The 21,491-nt window shown below is 44.6% G+C and overlaps 1 long non-coding RNA gene across 3 annotated transcripts in view; it reads right to left on the minus strand.

The window, feature by feature from the left end:
- The window catches only part of LOC138739132 (uncharacterized), a 225,559-nt gene extending 204,117 nt beyond the window's left edge, over positions 1–21,442 (minus strand). For 2 of the 3 annotated variants that reach the window (XR_011342026.1, XR_011342025.1), the window contains exons 1-3: positions 19,881–21,442; positions 9,820–9,921; positions 2,233–2,352 (exon numbers count right to left, since the gene is read on the minus strand). This is a non-coding gene — a long non-coding RNA (uncharacterized lncRNA). Of the gene's footprint in view, positions 1–2,232; positions 2,353–2,435; positions 2,566–9,819; positions 9,922–19,880 lie in introns of all 3 variants that reach the window. The other variant, XR_011342027.1, reaches the window with a different exon arrangement.
- Positions 21,443–21,491: the final 49 nt, after the last annotated feature.

Genomic DNA, 21,491 nt, shown 5'->3' on the forward strand with positions numbered 1-21,491 from the left:
ACAATTACAGCTTACATTCAGACATCTATAGTCCTAACACTCTGCAATTGAATCTGCTTCACACAGCTAGACCTACCTCAACCTTTTTCCCTTGCCTGGTAACATGATTTTGCCTGATTTAGGGTGTGTTCAACAGGTGTTGCATAAAACACCAGTGTCCATGCAGAGAATTAGGAAAAACAAAGCTGCAATGATAGGGTAAAGCTTGGTTACTGAGATGGTGTTGACCCTGCAAGTAGGCCTTGCAGTAATCATATTATTTTTGCATTAACCACTAAGAAGTGATTTAGCCCTTAAAGAATACATTCCACAACATCTACAGTGTAGTGAAATCTAAATTGGGTTTGCAGGTGAGGTAAAACAGAGCAGGACAGTGGCCACGGCACTTTCCATTGTGTCTGCACCAGTCATCCCATCCTTCCCAATGTGATGAATGAACCTCATTAACCCCATGCCATGAATGGCCATAAGCTATTATGAACTCAGCACTCATCAGGAACTATGCATCATGCAGACATTTTCTTAACAGCTACTTGTGATCTGAAATCAATGAATGGGAGCTTCATAGAATTATCCATAATTGAAAAGTGATCCTGAGAGATGCTGTATGCAGGACAACCCTTTTAATTGATGTTTCATCACCAAACCCTGTGCCATGCTGGTTAATAATGAAGGTCAAATCCATTACTCAACTGATAACATAACAAATGTGTCCAATGTCTAGGCAAATGACCAGTAATTGGCAGACATTTCTCAACAGAAGCCATGACCTTCCTGCTGTTTGGCATCTGTCAGTGTTAAAACAAATTTGAGATATTTCTCACATTTCTAAAGATATCTCAACTCACTGCTTACCAGGCAATGGGTTTGTGCAGTTCATGCACCAATCTGTATGATTATATGCTTTCTGTGGCGATTCTACCTAGAAGTCACTATTATAAATTCTAAATAAATTAAAAATTAAATTACATTTAGAAATACAGCACAGTTACAGGCCCTTCTGGCCTACAAGCCTGAACCACCTAAATATATCAATTATTCCGTTTTTGGAGGGTGGGAGGAAACTGGAGCACACCTAGGAAACTCGCGTCGACAGCGCCAGATTCTAACCCAGTTTGCTTGTGCTGTAATGATATTGCGCTAATTGCTATGCTAATCTAGCTGCCCATATTTAAATAATATTTAAATTACTAAGGTTCATTATCTTTCCTTTATTGCTAATTGCATTTTGATAGGAGGGTGTCTGTGAATACAAGACTACAGCTCACACCATTAATTGTTCTCTTAGACCAGTCTATCATGTTGTCTTGATAAATTCATAGAGTCATGGAGTTATACAGCATGGAAATAGGTCCTTTGACCTTATTCTTCCATGCATTCAATATTGCCCACTTCAGCTAGTCCCATTTGCTTGTGTTTGGCTCTAAACCTTTCCAATCCAGGATCCTTCTCCAAATATGTTTTAAATGTTACAACACCCACCTCTACTACTTCCCTCTGACAATTCATGCCACATATCCATAATTTTCTGAGTGAACAAGTTGTCCCTCAGATCCCCTTTAAATCCTTCCCCTTGCCTAAAAATCTAAGCCTTCTTGTTTGGGAAAAAGAAGGACTTTTCATCTTAAGTCCCTCATGAGTTTATAAATCTCAAAAGAATCACCTGTCACCCTCCTCTACTCCAGGAAAAATAAAACCAGCCTATCCAGTCTTCTCATTGCCTCAGCCTTACATTTCTAGAAACTCATGGATCTTTTCTGACACCTCTCCAACTTAATAACAATACTTCCAGTAGAAGAGGACATATCTGCACACAATGCAGAAACAGGAAAACTTTGGTTCTGTGCATAGCTCAATGTTATGGCATCCATGGATTTTTTTTCCTTTGAATTATCACATTAAAGTTTTCCCCAATAAATGACCAAGTTCAGACAAGAAATGGACCTTGTACTATTGTGCAGAGGTGTAAATTGCATATAATTTACATAACCATTTATTTTGTGCTTCTAATGACATTTTGTCAGAAGCTCCAAGGCCTTTGGCTGATTTATCTTGTCAGTAAGAGTGAGGAATTGAATGACAAAAAAGAACATGAAGTCCATAAATCAAATTGGCTCATTCAACAGGACCTGCACAAATAGATCAACAACTTCAATATGACAATATATTTGGTGTACAAAGGAAATTTACTGAAACCATGAACCAAAATCCTATTATTGTAATGTCTCTTACCTTTTGTGACTTTCTAGGTTTTTAGAAATTACAGTATTCTGTAATTCTGTGGAATTCCTTTGGCTGCTGAGAGCCTGGCTTTGTTCTTGACTCTGAGATATACTCATTGTGATGTTTCTTCTATTGCAATAAAGAAACTTGGGTTATTTTAAAAAAAAACTAGATTTATTAACTAATCAACTAGCACAAAAAACAGGACATACACATGTAGACCTCATGGGAAGGCATCCATCTTGAATCTCCAAAAATGCAACAGCATTCCCAAAATGCTACACACTCCATCTCTGACTCCTCCTGGTGGTAGCACTCTATGACTACATCCCCTTCCTTGAGCTGTTTAATCAAACATGACACATTAATACAGTATTCTTTCAACTTAAAGTTCAACACAAACATGAACATCAGCAGAACATGAGCAGTTCTTATTTCTTTTATCGATTCAGTCTGTCAGGTGCTTTGATAACTCATGGATCTTCTTAACACAGGTGCTAGTGTCGGCTCTGCTGGTCCACTACTGTCTAGCATGGGTGGCGTTTCTGTCCAGGCTGAATCTTCTGCATTTATCTGTTCATGCTTGTGTAATCCAATATATGAAATATATAGGAAGCAGCACAATCTTGGTGTTTTCAGTTCCTCCTCAGTATTTGACCATTCTCTATTCTGACAGTGTAGGATCTTGAATTTACTTCTTCCAGAACAGTAGCCTTTTTGTTCTAAGTGTTGGAATCTCTGAGTCCCACTGTGTCATGTTGTCCTAGTGGCCCTAAGTTTCTCACTGACTTGTCATAATTATCCCTATAGATGCTTTTGTTTCCATTTGATATCCCCATTCTTGTTTGGGTCTGTAGATGGTGAAGTGTGGTGCACAGTCTATGTCTCATCAGAAGCTCTGCAGGTGACATTCCATGTTCAAGTGGGGAAGCTCTGTAACTCAATAGAGCTAAATACTGATCTGAGCCACTGTCTAGTGCTTTTTGAGCAACTGTTTAACTGTGAACTCCTTTATCTGCTTTGCTGTTTGACTGTGGATACAGAGGACTTGAAGTCACATGTCAGAAATCATACTTTTCTACAAAGTTCTGGAATTCTCTACAAATGTAGCATGGCCCATTGTCACTGTAGGCAATTTGAGAATTCCATGTTTTGCAAAGATCAATTTCATATTTTGGATTACACAAGCAACCGACATGCTAGGAAGCAGCACAATCTCTGGATATTTGATAGGTAATCAATAACCAGCAAGTAATTCTTTCAATCCAGGTGGAACAGATCAGTCCCAACTTTCAGTCATGTTTCTTCTGCTACGTCAGGTCTCACAGCTTGAAACGACCCTGTCAATGTCAGCATTTATCCCTGGCCAATAAACTGTAATACTGGCCCCCCCCTCCTGAATTTTTCAATTCTAAGGTACCCCTCATGCACCCTTTTCTGCATCTCTTGTTGCAGTGAATGAGGAAGGACAATTCTGTTCTGTCTCAGTAGAAGCCCACTGACAACCTTCAGCTCAGCTCTGATGTTGTAGTATGGCGGACATTCACTTCTAGGTCATTCTTCATTCAGATTCTTGATGACCTTCTGTAGAACTATGTCCTTTTCTGTTTCAGCTGAGATCTGCTTGGATTTCATGTCAGATACAGGAAGAGATTCAGTGATCAGATTCACATGGAGATTCACATCTGTCTCTGTGGAACTCTCATTGTGTGCTTCACTCTGTGTCATTACCCTGGATAATGCATCAGCTAACACAGTAAATTTCCCTGGTGTGTACACCAATTCAAAGTCATAATTTTGTAGCTTCATCATCAGTCTTTGGATTTGTGGCAACATTTCACTGAGATTTTTCTTGATTATCGCTATTAATGGCTTGTGCTCTGTCTCTGCTACAATGTTGGTAGAGCATACAGATAACTATGGCATTTCTTGAGTCCATAGACCAGACCTAGACACTCTTTCTCTATCTGTGTATATTAACATTCAGATATTGTCATTGTCCTTGTTGGGTATGTTACTGACCTCTAATCTTCTCCTATAGCTGGAAGAAGTTTGGCACCTATTCCATCTTTTGAAGCATCCGTAGATATATTCATCTTTCTGGATGCATCAAAGAATGTCAAAAGTACTGGTTCCATAATTAGAATGGTCTTCATTCATCCCCATTCTTCCTTGTGGCTGTCTGTCCAATTGAATTCACATTTGTCCTGCAACAACTTCCTGAGGTATATTGTTCTGAAAGACTGGTTTCATATGAACTTACCAATGAAATTGATCATTCCCAGCGCTCTCAATATGCCTTTTCTGTCAGTGGGTCTGGGCAACTCTAAAATTGCTTTCACTCTGCTCTTGTCTGGCTCTACACTTGCCTGAGACAGTTTATCTCCCCAAAAGGTGATTTTCTTCACACCAAACTGACATTTTTCTCTGTTTAACTTTAATCCATACTTCCAGATGCATTGTAGCACTTTGATGAGCCCCTCATTATGTTGTTCCTCTGTGGATCCCCATAGGATCATGTCATCCATGTACACACGTACCCCATTTATGCCTTCTATGATGTGCTCTGTTGTCCTGTGGAACACTTCCGGAGCTGAGAACATTCCAAAAGGCATCCTCAGATAGGAGTATCAGCCAAACGGTGTATTAAATGTACAGTATTTTGTGCTATCATCATGTGATTTTATTTGCCAGAAACCCTGGGATGCATCCAATTTAGTGAAAAACTTTGCACCAGCCATCTCACTTGTAATTTCATCTCTGGTTGGAATTTGATAATGTTCCCTCTTTATATTGGCATTCAAGCCTTTTGGGTCCATGCACACACAGAGGTCATCGTTCTTCTTTTTGACACACACTATTGAATACACATATTCTGTGGGCTCCCCCACATTTTTATGGCCCCTAGTGCCGTTATTTGGTTGTGTTCCTCATTGACCTTTTTTTCTTTTAGTGGTTCTGGAACCCGCCACGGGGCATGAACTACTGGCTGTGTGATTTTCTTTAACTGTATCTTAGAGGTGAATGATAGAACTCCAAACCCCTTGAAGATGTCAAGAAATTGATCCAGTATTTCCTCTATGCTGTTCTGTGCATTGGTCTCTGTTAATGTGAAACACCCTCTTAACTAGGTTTAAGTTTTCACATGCTTACTCACTAAGCAGTGATTCATGTCCATCTGGGACGACTGTGAGGCTGAGGTAGTGCTCTTTATCTTTAACTTTCACCTTGAGTTTACATGTACCTTTTGTATTGATGCTCCGTCCATTGTACACTTTGAGCAGCATAGAATTTGCATGGATGTCGCACTCAGAGATCAAATTGACCTTTGCACCGTGTCTAACTTGAAAGGAATATTTGTTCCATTTTTATGCAATGACACAGTCCATTTATCCTGCTTGACATTGTTCACTTCCTGCATCACCATGCCCACATAAAGTGTATCACTGAGAGCTCTTTCTTCTATAGTGATAAGCTCTATCAAAGACTCCAAAGCCATAGAGTGAGGAAGGATGGGCTTTATTACACTTTAGACTTGTAGCTAGCCCAATTCCAAGTGCTCGACTGAGGACAGGGAGAGGGAAGTTGACCTTTATTCCAGGGTCACAAGGGGAGGAGTTACCAGTGAGCGAGTCACCAGTGGGGGACAGGCCAGCTACCCATTGACAGTCAAATATATACATATTTGTATCACCACATTCCCCTCCCCCTTTTAAAATGAAACCCCGCCAGGTTAAAAGTCCTAGAGGTGCAGCCAGTCGGGTGGTCTCCTTTGCCTCTGCGACTGGTGCAGTTCCACCAGATGTACAACGGTCGGGTCCATTGCTGGTCATGTGCCTTGAGGCTGGGGAGGGAGGGCTGTTGCAGTAGGCGATTGGCTGTATGTGGGGGCAGTCATAGTGGGGAAAGCAACTGTAGCAGGGTCCAGGGTGTATGGCGTAAGAGGAGGGGGTGGGTCACTGACCTGTACTGTGTCCTTGACAGGGGCAGTATGGGTGTAGGTAGGACCTGGCTTGAAGGGGTTGGGGAGTGGGCTGGGGTCTCTGTCATGTGCCAGGTCCCGGACAGAGACCATGTCCTCATGGCTATCTGGATACACCATGTAGGCATACTGACGGTTGGCATGCAGGAGTTACACATCTTCAACCAACGGGTCAGATTTATACCCCTCACGTTTCCACAGCAGGCTGAGTCCTGGGGATAAGAGCCAGGGTGGTAGTGTGGTTCTGGTTGCCGACTTCCTGGGGAAGGGAAACATCTATTCATGTGGGGTTGGGTTGGTAGCGGTGCATAGCAGAGATTGGATGGCATGGAGTGCTTCTGGCAGGACTTCCTGCCATTAGGACACTGCCAGGCTTTTGGATTTGAGAGCCAGGAGGACAGCTTTCCAAACTGTGGTGTTTTCTCTCTCACTTGGCCATTCCTCCAGGGTTTATAACTGGTCATGTTGACATTGTTGACATTCCCTTGGGAATGATCTACTAGTGGCAATGCCTCTAGCCAACAGATACTGCCACAGTTTGTTGCTCATAAATTAGGACCCCTAATCACTGCAGATGTAATTCGGGTACCCGAAGAGGGTAAAGATGCTGCAGAGAGCCTTTATGATGGTGGCTGTGGTCATGTCAGGACAGGGGATGGCAAAAAAGGATTTGGAGTACTCGTCAATTAGGTTCAGGAAATATATGTTCCTGTTGGATGAGGGAAGAGGTCCCTTGAATCGATACTGAGTCATTCAAAGGTATGTGTGGCCTTTATGAGGTGCACTCCATGCAGACCCAACAGTGTCTGGTCAATGACCTGACATCCTCAATGGAGTAGGAAAGGTTTTGTGGTTTCACAAAGTAGAACAATCTCGTGACTCCAGGGTGGCAAAGGTTGTTGTGGAACTGGAGGCAACTGAAATGCATGCTAGCGCACATCCTCAGGAACAGGGAGTTTGGGGGGTGAGGGTCATTGAGCTTCCCAGGCAGTATAGGATGTCATAGTTGTAGGTGGAGAGCTCAATTCCCCATCTAAGGATTTGCCAATTTTGATCTTACCCTGCAATTTGATTTTGAACATGAAAGCAATGGCTCATTGGTTCATTAGCAGGGTAAATCTTTTCCCGGCCATGTAATGACGCCAGTGGCGTATCACCTCAATGATGGCCTGCTCCTCCTTCGTGATGGAGGAGTGCCATGTCTCAGGACCATGAAGGGTATGGGAAAAAAATGTAATTGGCCTGCTAGCCTGGTTGAGGGTAGCGGCCAGCGCAAAGTCAGAGTCATCATTTTCCACCTGGAATGGGATGGATTCATTCATGGCATGCATCCTGGCTTTGGCGATGTTTCCCTTGATCTGAGTGAAGGCTGTCTGGGCCTCTGCTGATAAGGGGAAGATTGTGGATCTTAGCAGGGGGTATCACAGGCACCTTCTTAGCACCTTAAGATTGGGCAGGATAGGGATTTGCATTACCTGTGCTCTCTAAGGGCTGGTGCTGGCTTCAATTATCCCCTCCTTAAGTAAATGCTGTATCTCTGCTGGAATGAAGGCCCTGCTCCCAGCACTGTACTGTCTACTTTTAGTGGGGACGGGTGTACTTGGTGAACAATGGTGGAGGGGTGATTTTAAGTGTGGAGAGTGTGCAGGTCATGTGTGGTGGACAACTGGGTTGTTGGCTAAATACAATGGGGTGGGGGGCACTAGGGTATGGATGGAGTGCAGCATTTGATTTGAAAATGGCCAGTTAGAGACTGTGAGGAGTGGATGAGGTCCATTGAACTCCATCGTCACGCTTTTAAGGTGACACTGAAAATCAAATCCCAATAGCACGACAGTGCAGAGCTGAGACGTCACCAAAATTTTAATTTTTATCTAAGTTTAGTCTGTACCCCATATGGTGAGAGTCCTGACACATTATCCCCGGACAACTGTTGCATGCGATCTGGAGGCCAACGTCTGTTGGGGGCTTGCACATGCTCTCCAGTATGGCGATCGTGGGTTCGTAGCCCGTGCAATCCTTGATAGCCTGTAAAATGCGTGAGTCCAGCTTGGTGCAGGGCACCATGAGCCGTTTCTGATTGGTGTTGATCACTTCAGCCTGTGTTAGGATGATCACCTCAATCGCATGCTTCCAGATCTTGAAGCATGCCTGGGCATCCAGGTTTTGGGGGTTGATCTCCAGGCTCTCGATCATCAGAAATCTCTCCATGCTCTCTCTTTAAATTTTACTGAAATAAATTGTGGTGCGCTGAGGTAGCAGCAAGCAAGCATAAACTCAGAAAAGACTGTACAACAGGCTTTATTCCAGTAAAAGTGGTGGCTCCCTGTGTGACTGGCTCAGGAGGGGCCGGCTCAGATTTATATTCAGGTCACCTAATTGATAGCCGACCCGGTGGAGTCAACCCCTCGGTGATCTTTCAGCTGGTACAGAGATCGCCGCCTGCAGTAGGCAGGTGATCATATCACCCACCTGGCAAGCTTTGCTTAAACAGCCTCCACTCATAGTTGATATTTCCAGTCCAATTTACTGTGTTAGTTTTTATACCTTCCCATATTTTCTCTGATGTTATTCACTATGTATACTGTGGGTTTTTTTTCCTTCTTTCACTCTCGTGCACAGCAGAACTTGGCTGTTTCTTCCACCTCTGGTACCATGTGATGTTTCTTCTATTAAGAAACTTAGGTTTCTTATAAACCAGCTAGATTTATTAACTAAGCAACCAGCACTAAAACAGAACACACACATATAGACCTCAAGGGAAGGCATCCATCTTGAATCTCCAAAGTTGCAACAAGATTCCCCATTTGCTACAAACTTTGACTCCTTGTAGTAGTACTCTACCACTACACTCATTGCCTAATTTCATGGATCCTGACTGAGAAGTATTACCTGGCTTGTATGTCCTAGCATTAATAATGTCTGAGAAAGATCAACTGCAGGAAAAGTTCTGTCATCCTGAGAGGAAACAGAAGTCTCATTTCCCAGACAATCAACTGCAGTCTCCTACCAGGCAGGCAACCACATGGGCATCTTGGGTTATGCACATTACACAATTGTATGCATGACATCTTGAACTACTTAATAGAGTTCAAGCCTTGGCTGTCTTCTCCCTGATTGCAGCACTGAAATCCTTCTGAAGAATAAGCTTCAGCGCCTGCAATCAGCCCATTGTTGGTTTTGGAGGACTAAGACTGGGCAGCAATAAAGGTTGATGGCTGATCCCTCAGCCACTGTGTATCCTCAGCATTGCCATTCCTGGGACAGAAGAGCAAATGATTTCCAAGGTGGAAAATAAGTTTCTGAGCCATTTTCCAAGAAAACATGAAGATGGACTCCTCCACATTTCTGGCTGGATTGACAGGATGGATATCACTAATTATTTTAATGTGGCTACAAAACAGCCTTCTCTGAAATATTTATCCATTGGGAGTCTCATTTGACCTCACTGGACTCCATTTCTATGGAGCTGGGATAGTCAGTGCATTACTCTCCTGCCTGACTGCAGTCCACTACCATTATTTTCCCTTGCGAAACACATATCTCCAATATCAGCACTTATACATGATACTCTGAATGGAAAGGCACATTGGTGCAATGGGATGCTTATTTACTGTTGTAGTCTGTACTGCCATGCCTTCCTCTTCCTCTTCACCAGTGGCTTGAGTCAGTAGTCAGCAGTTCAGGGCTTTCTTCCCTGCTTCTATGTGGAAAGCCTAAAAACAAAAGGGACACATGTTAGTTGACCTTGCAATAGCTGAACAAATATTACACCATGTCACCAATGGTGGCTGAAAGTTAAAGGTTTGATCTCCACAGATAAAGACGTCTGAACCAACAATCACGCTCGGCACAAACATGACTGATCCTATTGCCTCAGGCTCACCTGCCCCAGCACTCATCTAGCCCAACACTCTTTCTTCTGAAGGAGTCCACCCATGTATTCAGGTTGGCTTCCTCGGGTTTAGTTCAAGTTCAAGATGATTGTCGCATGGATTCAGTGATAATGTTTGTTTAGTGAGCAGTCAAAGTGGACATCTCGTATTTAGAAAAGCAAACAAGATACAGCAAAGATTTGTAGAATTCCAGAGAGAGCTCAGTTGGTTTGGAGAAAAGGCAACATATTTTGATTATTGTGAGGTTCATTCAAGAATTTGATAACAGCAGGAAAGAAAATACCCTTGAATCTGATGGTATCCAATCTCAAACTCCAAAAGGTTCTTCCCAATGGCAGGCATGTTTAAAATGCCATAAGAACCTTAGAATATAATAAACTGGAGCAAGAATAGGCCATGTGCCCACCGAACCTCCTCTACCATTTAATGAGATCATGGCTGATCTTGTCACGCACTCTCCTCCATCTAAATTCCTTTTTACATAACCCTTCATTCCCTGACTATGTAAATATCCATGTAATTGTGTATTAAACATATTTAATGAGGCAGCCTCTACTGCTTCCTTGGGCAGAGAATTCCATAGATTCACTACTCTCTGGGATAAGCAGTCCTCCTCATTTCTGTCCTAACTGCTTTCCATTGATCTTTGCTTAAGTCTTTCTATTAGTTCTCACCAGTAGATCAAGCTCCCAGGCTTTCAGAATCACTGGCACAGCCATTTGAAAGAACATTCCTCTTCAACTGAGGGAAGAATGATAGTGGCATTGTGCATGTGTGACCATAAGACATTGGAGTGGAATTAGGTCATTCGGCCAATCGAGTCTACCCCGCTAATTCATCGTGGCTCATTTAATGTCCTTTGTGACCCCATTTTATGTCCTTCTCCCATTAACCCACGATCCCCTTCCTAATCAAGAACTTATCCACCTTTGTCTTTAAAATACCCAACAACCTGGCCTGCACAGCCATCCACAGGAACATATTCCACAGATTCACCAAGCTCTTGGTTAAAAAAAAAAACCTTCTCATCTCTGTTCTCAAGGGATATTTTTGTATTTATTCTGTCTTAAGTTGACTAATGAAGGTACAACTGTATGGCTCAATGCTTTACAGTTGTGAGATATTCAATTGAGTTTTTAGTAACAACCAAGTTTCTGATAAGGGTCTGGTGATACACAAAAAATCTGACAATATTATTTTCTGAACAGTGGTATTGCATTATTAATTAGAGTAAGGGAGATAGTCAATGTTGGTTAAACATACAAATTAAAAAAAAATGAATTTCACAGCCAACAGCTCTTTCTGAATGTGACGAAGAATATTAAATCCCCCCTGAAACCTTGACAGTTTCATTTTGGGTGCATGGCATGTGTCTTACGAGAGATAATACTGTAATAATTTTCTTCCCTAAGGTCCATTTGCTTCCAACCTTTACATTAGAGTACCAAGGATATACGACAGAGAAATAATTATGTTTTCTAATGAGTTCAGGTATATATTCCTCGATGAGACCAGTCTTTTATTCATCAACCATTTCAGTTTAGTACTTTTGTTGCCTCCAGTAAGTTTTATAAAATGAAATGCATTATATAGAACCATTTTTTTTGGCTGGGAGTTAACAGGGATCTATGATGAATTACAAAAGCCAACAGAAAGAAATATTGCTAACTCAATAGCTCAGAGGGCTGATATAGCAAAAGAGCAAATAGGTGAAATAATTACAAAGCAGGCAAGGATAATAATGAAAAATAACTAATTAAAATGTAGATACAACAATTGACAGTATTAAAAAATGGACTAGGAATCATTTGTGGAGTGATCAGAAATGTAATTATTTTTTTAAAAATCAGACATATAGCATGGGAACAGACCCTTTCAGATCACGAGCCTGTGTCACCCAATTGCACCGAATTGACCTACAAACCTGGTATGTTTTGAATACTGGGCAGAAACCGGAGCACACGGTGGAAACACATGCAGACATGAGGAGAACGAAATAACTCCTTATAGACAGTGCTGGATTTGAACCACAGTCACTGGTACTGTAACAACGTTGCATTAACCACTTCGTTAACCATGCTTCCTAGTGGTCAGAGATTGGAAGTGCAAGTGCTTGGAGAACAAACCTAACTTTTGAGAATTAGTTATACAGAGCCTACAATATGTGCAACAGAATTCGTTGTGAGACCAGAGGAGCCAACACACTCAATCACTGCCACACCACCATGACGAATGCCTACCAAGCCATACCATGACCGCACTTCGTCAAGTCTGATCACCTGGCTGTATTTCTAATCCCACCATACAAGCAGAGACTTAGGATTGCAGTAGTGAAGATGGTGAAAGTCTGGTCAAGGGAAGAGGAAGAGCATCTGCAGGACTGCTTTGAATCAGTGGACTGGACCATATTCAAGAACTCATCCTTAGACTTGAATGAATATGTTACATGTGTCACCATCTTCATCAAGATCTGCGTGGATGAGCGTGTACCTATGTGCATATACCCGGTGTTCCCCAACCAGAAGCCTTGGATGAATCAGAATATTCACAACCTGCTGAGGGCAAGATCAAAGGTGTTTAAGGTTTGGGATCCAGACTTTTAAAAGAAGTCTAGGTACAACCTGTGGAAGGCTATCTCTGAAGTAAAGTGGCAATTCCAGATTAAGCTAGAGACAGAGACAGATACACATGAGCTGTGGCAGGGAGTACAGGCCATTATAGACTACAAAGAGATGGCGATCACCATAGATGGCTGTGATGCTTCATTACCCGATGAGCTGAACACCTTTTATGCTTGCTTTGAGAAGGAGAACCCAACAGTGCTACTAGAATTCATGCAAAGGCTAAAGACCCTGTGATATCTCTCCCTGAGGCCGATGTCAAAACATCATTCAAGAAAGTGAACCCTGATGGCGCATCTGACAGGGTACTGAAAATCTGTGCCTACCAACTAGCCAGAGTGTTCACAGACATTTACAACTTCTCATTACTGCAGTCAGAGGTTTCCACTGCTTCAAAAGAGCATCAATCATCCCAGTGTCCAAGAAGAGTAGTGTGAGTTGCCTCAACGACTCTCGGCCAGTAGCATTAACTACTATGATGAAATGCTTTGAGAGGATGGTCATGCCCAGAATTAACATGAACCTAAGCAAAGATCTGGACCCACTGCAATTTGCTTAACATCACAATCGCTTCATAGCAGATGCAATATTGTTGGCTCTCCACTCAGCTCTGAATCACCTCGAAAACAGCAACTCATGCATATGACTGCTCTTCATAGACTAGAGCTTTGCCTTCAATACCATTATTCCCTCAGTGCTGGTCAAGAAGCTCCAAGCACCTCCCTCTGTAACTGGATCCTTGACTTCCTCATCAGAAGACCACAGTTAGTATGAATTGGAAACAACATCTCCTCCTTACTGACTATCAACACAGGTGCACCTCAGGGATGCATGATTAGCCCATCCTCTATTCACTATACACCCATGTCTGTATGGCCAGGCACAATTTCAATGATTTCTACAAAGTTGCAGATGACATCACAGTTGTCGGCAGAATCGCAAATGGCAGTGAGAAAGTGTACAGGAGGGAAATAGATCAGTGGTGTCATGCCAACAATCTTGTGCTCAATGTTAGCAAAACCAAGGAGATGATTGTATTATTTTGAATACTTTATATTTATATGATGATTTTAGACTCCAGGAGGAAATCAGGAGAAAACTATTCAGTTCTCATCGAGGGCTCAGTAATGGAGAGGGTTAAGAACTTTAAATTCCTGGGTGTCAACATCTCTGAGAATCTGACCTGGAGCCTCCATGTTGATGCAATTGCAAAGAAGGCTTGCCAATGGCTATACTTTGTGCAGTGTTTAAGAAGATTCAGTTGGTCACCGAAGACTCTCAAAAACCTCTGAGGACATGCTACAGATAAGGGCAGGTAAGATATTTTCATGGGAGCCCAGAGTAGGTAGTGGAGATGGCAGCTAGGGCAGTGGTCTGCTCCAATTGCAGGATGTGGTAAATCTGGGACAGCACGTGTCTCTGATAACTATGCCTGCAAGAGATGCATCCAGCTGCAGCTCCTTACAGACCGGGTCAGGAAACTGGAGCAAGATTTGGATAAACTCTGCATCATTTGGGAAGCAGAGTGAGTGATAGTCAGAAGCTAAAAGGAGACAGTCACACCTAAGAGGTAGGAAATTGGGTGACTGATAGGAGAGTGAAGCAGAACAGACAATCAGTGCAGAGCAATAATTCCCCTTTTCATACTGCTGGTGGGGGGGGTGGGGGGGGGGTGGAATTTGACCTATCTGAGCAGGTCAGTAGCTATACCAATAGATCTATGGTCAGTTTTGAGACTCAAAAGGGAAAGATGAAAGCAGGTAGAGTGATAGTCATGGGAGGCTCGATAGTTAGGGAAACAGGTAAGAGATTCTGCAGCCACGAAAGAGACTCCAGGATGTTACTTCCTGTGCCCTTGAGTCCAGGATGTCTCTGAGATTTTGCAGAATATTTTTAAGAGGGAGGATGAGCAGCCAGAGGTCGTGGCACATAATAATATCAATGACATAGGCAGGAGTGGGGTATAGGTCTGGTCAAATATGTTTAGGGAGTTAGGAAAGAAATTGAAAATCAGGACCTTCAACGTGGTATTCTTTGGATTAATTGTGGTGCCATGAGCTAAGGAATGTCAGAACAGGAAGATAGTGCAGGCAAATGAATGGCTGAAGAGATGGTGCAGGGGGCAGAGTTTCAAGTTCTTAAATCATTGGAATGTTTTCTGGGGAAGGGTTGACCTGAACAAGTGGAATGGATTGCACTTGAACATGAGGGAAACCAATATCCTAGCAGGGAGATTTACTAATGCTGTGGGTGGGAGTTCCAAAACTAGATTTGCAAGGGGTCAGGAAAAAAGATAAGAGGCAGAGGAAGAAGTGGTTGGTGCAAAATAAAACGAGCTGGCTGGGAAATTGTGTGGAAGGATAGGTAGATAATGCAAAATTGCAGCCATGAGGGTGAGTTGCAATGTAACAGGAATACAGAGTAAAAAAAAGTAACCAACGCATGGCTAAAGCTTTTGTATTTAAATGCATGCAACATAAGGAATAGTGGATGACCTTGTAGAACAGATATAGATTGGCAGGTATGATGTTGTGGCCATCATGAAGTTGTGGCTAAAAAAGATGGATATCTTAGATGAATATCTAAGGATACACAGTGTATCAAAAGGATAGGAAGCAAGTAGAGGGGGTGAGGTGGCTCTCATGGTAAGAAATAACATTAAATTATAAGAAAGAGGAGACACATCATCAAAAGATATCGAATTATTTTAGGTTAAATTAAGAAATAGCAAGGTTAAAATGATACTGTGGCAGATACTGGAAATACAGACCTCTAAACAGTAGCCGGGATGTGGAAAACAAATTAAAAGAGCAAATAGAAAATAGGCATATCAGAAGGGCAATGTTATAGTAGTCATGGGGGAATTTTAACATGCAAGTAGATTGGGAAAACCAAGTTGGTACTGGAACTCGAGAGAGAGAATTTGTAGTATGTTTACAAGATGTATTCTTAGAACAGCTTGTGGTGGGGGAAAACAGGGAAATGGCCATTCTGGATTGGGTATTATGTAATGAACTAGAGTGGATAAGGGAGGGATCTGAACATAAGGGAACCTTAGGAGGCAGTGATCATAATATGACAGAATTGTCCCTGCAGTTTGAGAGGGAGAAACTAAAATCAGAGGTATCAGTGAAGTATGAGAGAGGAAATGCTGAAGGATTTCACATTTACAGAGAGGAGGGAAGAGCAGCAATGACTGGAGTTTCTGTGAGAAATAAGGAAAGTGCAGGACAGGTATATTCCAAAAAAGAAATATTTGAATGGAAAAATAATACACTTGCAGCTGACAAGAGAAGTCAAAGCCAAAGCAAAAGAAAGGGCATACAAGAAATAAAAAATTAGTTTGAAGATAAAGAAATGGGAAGCTTTTAAAAGCACATTGAAGGCAACTATGAAGGTCATTAGGAACAAAAAGATGAACTTTAAAAGGAGGCTAGCAAATAATATAAATATTGATATGAAAAGCATTTTAAGTATCCTGGCTCTCCATCCCATATGATGACGATGGCTCCTTTCAGTCAGTTTGTGGGGTTTGATAAGAGGATACCCCACTCCTCAGAAAGAAACAGCATGTTTCACCTAAATCCTCCAGAACCAGGCCAGAATTTATGAATGGATTTAGGTGAGTAGGGGTTGCACAGGTCCAGACCCACCTTCTTGACATTGCCTCCTGGATCCAGCAGCAAGGCGAGGTCCAAGACAGCTGGGGAAAGTTCTGCTGCAGTGAATGGCCAGGCCAAGTTTTGATGCAAGGGATGCCGTTTCCACGTTTCATGGCACATTTGCTAGATGGGTGTTGACCATACAAGAGGGTTCATCTGCCCTTTGACAGGACTTGTTTTTCATTCTGCAAGGTGTCTAGTCGCCCTCCGCAGCAGGCAAGCCGACCATGTGACAGGTAGTACTGAGTTACATGGTACCAGTAACAATCTAACAAGTAGTACCATAAGTATATTAAGAGTTAAAAAAAGAGTAGACATAGGACCAATAGAAAATTATGCTGAAGAAATTATAATGGGAGACATGGCGATGACAGAGGAACTGAATGAATATTTTTTTTCATCAGTCTTCATTGTGGAAGACATTAGCAGTATACTGGACTTTCAAGTGTGCCCATGAGTGCACTCATGCTCACCAGAGGGTAGGTGCTTGGGAAGCTTCAAGGTTTAATGGTAGATAAGTCTCCCAGACCAGATGGAATGTACCCTCGGGTTCTGAAAGAAGTAGCTATAGAGATTGTGGAGGCATTAATATTAATCTTACAAGAATCAATAAATTCTGGCATGGTTCTGGAGGACTGGAAATTACAAATGTCACTCCGCTATTTAAGAATGGAGGGAGGGAACAGAAAGGAAATTATAGACCAGTTAGCCTAATATTGGTAGTTGGGAAGTTGTTAGAGTCATTTGTTAAGGATGAGATTACAGAGTACCTGGAGGTGCATGACAAGATAGGGTAAAGTCAGCATGGTTTCCTTAGGGAAAATTTTGCCTGACAAACTTATTGCAATTTTTTTGGAGAAAACCACAAGTAGGCTATGGAAAGGATATGCAGTGGATGTTGTATATTTGCATTGCCACATGAGGTTGCTTAACAAAATGAGAGCCCATGGAATTACAGGAACAATATGAGCATTGGCTAATTGGCAGAAAACTAAGAATGGGAATAAAGGGATCTGTTTGACTACTGGTTACCAGTAGTGTTCCACAGGGGCCAGTGTTGGGGCCAGGTGAGGAGGAAATGGAGAGGCTGCAGAAAGACTTAGATTATCAGAATGGGCAAAGGAGAGGCAAATGAAATATAATGTTGGAAGTGTATGGTCATGATGATGTTTATTAATGATTTGGACTGCGGAATAAATTGCTTTGTGGCTAAGTTTGTAGATGATACTGTGGCGGTGTGAGCAGTAGAAGAAACACAGCCACCACGTTGAGAGTCGTTAACGACTGTTTTTATTCAAATTCAGTACGCCCCTTTAAGGGCAGCATGAGCTCAGTCACCTATTGCATTGTAACATCATAATCGCTGCCCAGGGTGGGCACTGGAAGGGATGCTGGAGTCAGAGAGAAACTTCTGATGACACCATTTCCCCATGGCTGCCCCATCACGTGTCAATACAAGCGGGGCCAGTTCACCATGAGGATGTGCACTGCCACACAAACCCCCCCCCAGAACCGGCTATGTGTCCTGTCGCTTTGGCATCCAGCCCTGACACTTGGGCACGGCCATCTGCACCGGCTGTGATAAGTCCTTCAGGCAGTCCACCGTAAAAAGTTCCTCTCTCCCCCCCAACATCCAGGGTGAAGGTTCCGCCGGGCCGGTGCAAGATTTTGTATGGCCCCTTGTACGGTCGCAGTAGTGGTGCATCTTGTGATCCCCTCTGCACGAAAATGAACTGAGCCAAGCTGAGCTCTTTGGGGAGATGAAACGGCCAGGTGCCATGGTGTGCTGGGGGTGGGGGAGTTAGGGAGGCCAGTCGCCTGCGTAGGTCTGCCAGCAGGTTTTTGTTGGTGGCCGTGGTGTCAGGGTCTGGACCGAAAAACTCACCCGGCAGGGAAAGTGGTGAGCCATAGACCATCTCCACTGCTGAAGCCTGCAGGTCTTCCTTGGGTGCCATCCTAATCCCAAGGAGGACCCAGGGTAGTTCTTTCACCCAGCCTGGCCATAAGCAATGCCTTCAGGTGCCTGTGGAACCTCTCCACCAACCTGTTGGACTGCAGGTGGTATGTTCTGGTGTGGTGGAGCTTGACCCCCAGGAGCTTTGCCATCTGAGTCCATAGGGCAGACGTGAACTGCATCCCTCTATCGCTAGTAATGTGCGCTGGGACTCCGAAACGGGCAATCCCTTGGCTGATCAGAGTCCTGGTGCATGTCTCTGCTGAGGCCTCCTTAATCGGGATGGCCTCCGGCCATCTTGTGGCCCAATCCACCACTGTGAGGAGGTAACGAGCCTTCTTGTACACTGGCAGGGGCCTGACGACATCAAAGTGGATGTGTTGGAATCTGCGAATTGCTGAGTCGAAGTTCTGGATGGGGTCTTGCATGTGTCGCTTTGGAAGTCTGGCACCTGGTACAGTTCCTGGCCAGTTCTGCTATTTCCTTCTTCAGCCCGTGCCACACAAACCACTCCGCGACCATCCGCACAGTTGTCTTTACCACTGGGTGAGCGAGATTGTGGATCAGCATGAAGACCTTCGCCTTCCAGTGCAGCGGGACCACCGGGTGTGGCATGCCTGTTGAGACATCACAGAGAAATATGTCCAGCCTGCCGGGCACTCGGACATCCTTGAGTTTGAGGCCCGAGATGGTGGTCTGCAAGGCCTACATCTCCACATTGTTCCTCTGTGCCTGAGCCAGTTGATCGAAATCCAGACGGGCACGAGAGTGTTGATGGCTGGATGGGAGAGTGCATCCGCCAGTACATTGTCCTTGCTGGCCCTGTGTTGGATGTCGGTTGTGAACTCAGACACGTACAAGAGGTGGCACTGCTGTCTGGCGGACCACGAATCCTTGGCCATCACCAGTACTTGAGTGAGGGGCTTGTGATCCGTGAAGGCTTTGAATGGCCTGCCCTCAAGAAAGTAGTGGAAAGGGCGGATGGCCAAATACAGCGCCAGGAACTCCTGGTTGAAAGCGCTGTATTTGAGCTCTGGCGGGCACAGTTGCTTGCTGAAAAAGGCCAGCAGGTGCCATTGTCCATCAAGCCACTGTTCCAGAATACCCCCCACTGCCGTAGCTGAGGCATCCACAGAAAGCGCTGTGTGCGCCACTGGCGCAAAGGAGGCTAGAGCCTCCTTTGTCACGATGAGAGCCCTGTCCGCCTCTTCTGACCATGATGAAATATTTTCTTTTGTGCCCTTGAGCGCGAACAATGGGTGCATGGTGTGTGCGGCTCCAGGAATGAAACGATGGTAAAAGTTCACCATCCCTGCAAACTATTGGAAGCCTTTCAGGGTGAAGGGTTTAGGGAATCGTTAAACAGCCGCTACCTTCTCTGGCACTGGCGCAGCCCCAGCCACTGAAATGGTGTGCCCCAGGCACTGGAGGGACTCCTTGCTGAACTGGCATTTGGCTGCGTTGACCATGAGGCCGAAGTCTGCCAGCCGGGCAAAGAGTGTGCGGAGCTGGGAAAGGGGTAATAATGGCCGTCTTACTCACGTCATCTGGATGCACCGGGATCTGATGGTATCCCTGCACGAGGTCCACTTTGGAGAAGACTTGCGCTGTGGAGGTTAGCAGAGAAGTCCTCTATGTGGGGCACTGGGTACCTATCGGGGATGGTTGCATCGTTCAACTGACGGTAGTCCCCGCACAGTCTCCAGCCCCTGGACGATTTCGGGACCATATGGACCAGTGATGCCCAGGTGCTGTCTGAGCGCCGGATGATTCCCAGTTCCTGGAGCCTGGAGAACTCCTCCTTTGCCTGCTGGAGCTTCTCATGTGGCAGTTATCTCGGTCTAGTGTGCAGTAGGGCAGGCCTGTGTGGTGATGTGGTGGTCGATGCTGGGGCAGGGTGGCATTGAACCATGGCTCTAAGAAGGTGGGGAATTCATGGAGGATCTTGTTGAACACGTCCCTGGCAGCGGCTACGGTGGCAATTTTGGGCCTGTGGGCTTCTGCTGTGTCAAGTCGGGTGGAGTGGAATGTTCGGGTGTTGACCAGCCTTTTGCCCTTCATGTCATCCAGTAGGCCTTGAGCTCTGAGGAAGTTCACCCCTAACAGCGTGGTGCCCACAGAGGCTAAGACGAACCTCTAGTGGAACTTCTCTTTTCCGATATGGATCTGTGCCCTGTGGGTGCCATACGTCCTGATGGTGGAGCCGTTGGCCACCCGCAGGGTTGGACTTCGAGGTCGGGTGTGAGTCTCTAATGCTGTGAGGGGAAGGATGCTGAGCTCAGCCCGTGTCCACCAGGAATCGGTGGCAGGTGGATCTGTCCATCACATGAAGGAGGCTGTTTGTGTGGCCAACCATCACAGCCATCAACAACGGCTGGCCTGGTCGTTTCCCAGAAACCTGCCGGGCTGGCGGCATTTACGGGCTTGCACTCCCCAGCGTTGGTGGTAGAAACACCAGGTCGACTGGCCCTCCTCTGGCTTGGTCTTGGGAGAGACTTGCAGTCGGCTGGCTCCTGGTCATGCCACCTGGTTGAGGGCTGCCTCATTCTCCCTCTTCGTGCTCCAGAGGGTATCCGCACGGGCTGCTGCTCTCCTCGGGTTCGAGAAGTCTTCATCTGTGAGGAGCAGCTGGATGTCCTCCGGCATCTATTCCAGGAATATCTGGTGGAAGAGAAGGTCTGTTGTCTTCCGCCAGGGCCAGCATTTTGCCCATCAGTGCCAATGGACTACGGTCTCCAAGCCCATCGAGGTGAAGAAGCCCGTTGCTGGGGAGTTAGCCTGAAAGTTCCAAGCAGCAGGTCTTTGAGGGTGATGTACTTGCCTGTAGCCAGGGGGTGGTGGATGATATCGTCCACCCTCGCTGCCGTCTCTTGGTCCAGAGCGCTCATGACATGATAGAACATTGTGGTGTCTGAGGAGATGTTGCGGAGTTGAAATTATGCTTCCGCCTGCCTGAACCACATTCTTGGTCAGAGGGTTCAAATGGAGACAGCATTAACCTCAGCTGAATCCATGGTGTTTTGAGTCCATAAAAGCATCTGGGCTCATCGGGGTCACCACTGTGGTGGTGTGAGCAGTGGAAGAAACACAGCCACCACGTTGAGGGTCGTTAATGACAGTTTTTATTCAAATTCAACACGCCCCTATAAGGGC

This window comes from Narcine bancroftii, chromosome 7, assembly GCF_036971445.1.
Source record: "Narcine bancroftii isolate sNarBan1 chromosome 7, sNarBan1.hap1, whole genome shotgun sequence".
NCBI classification, from domain to species: domain Eukaryota; kingdom Metazoa; phylum Chordata; class Chondrichthyes; order Torpediniformes; family Narcinidae; genus Narcine; species Narcine bancroftii.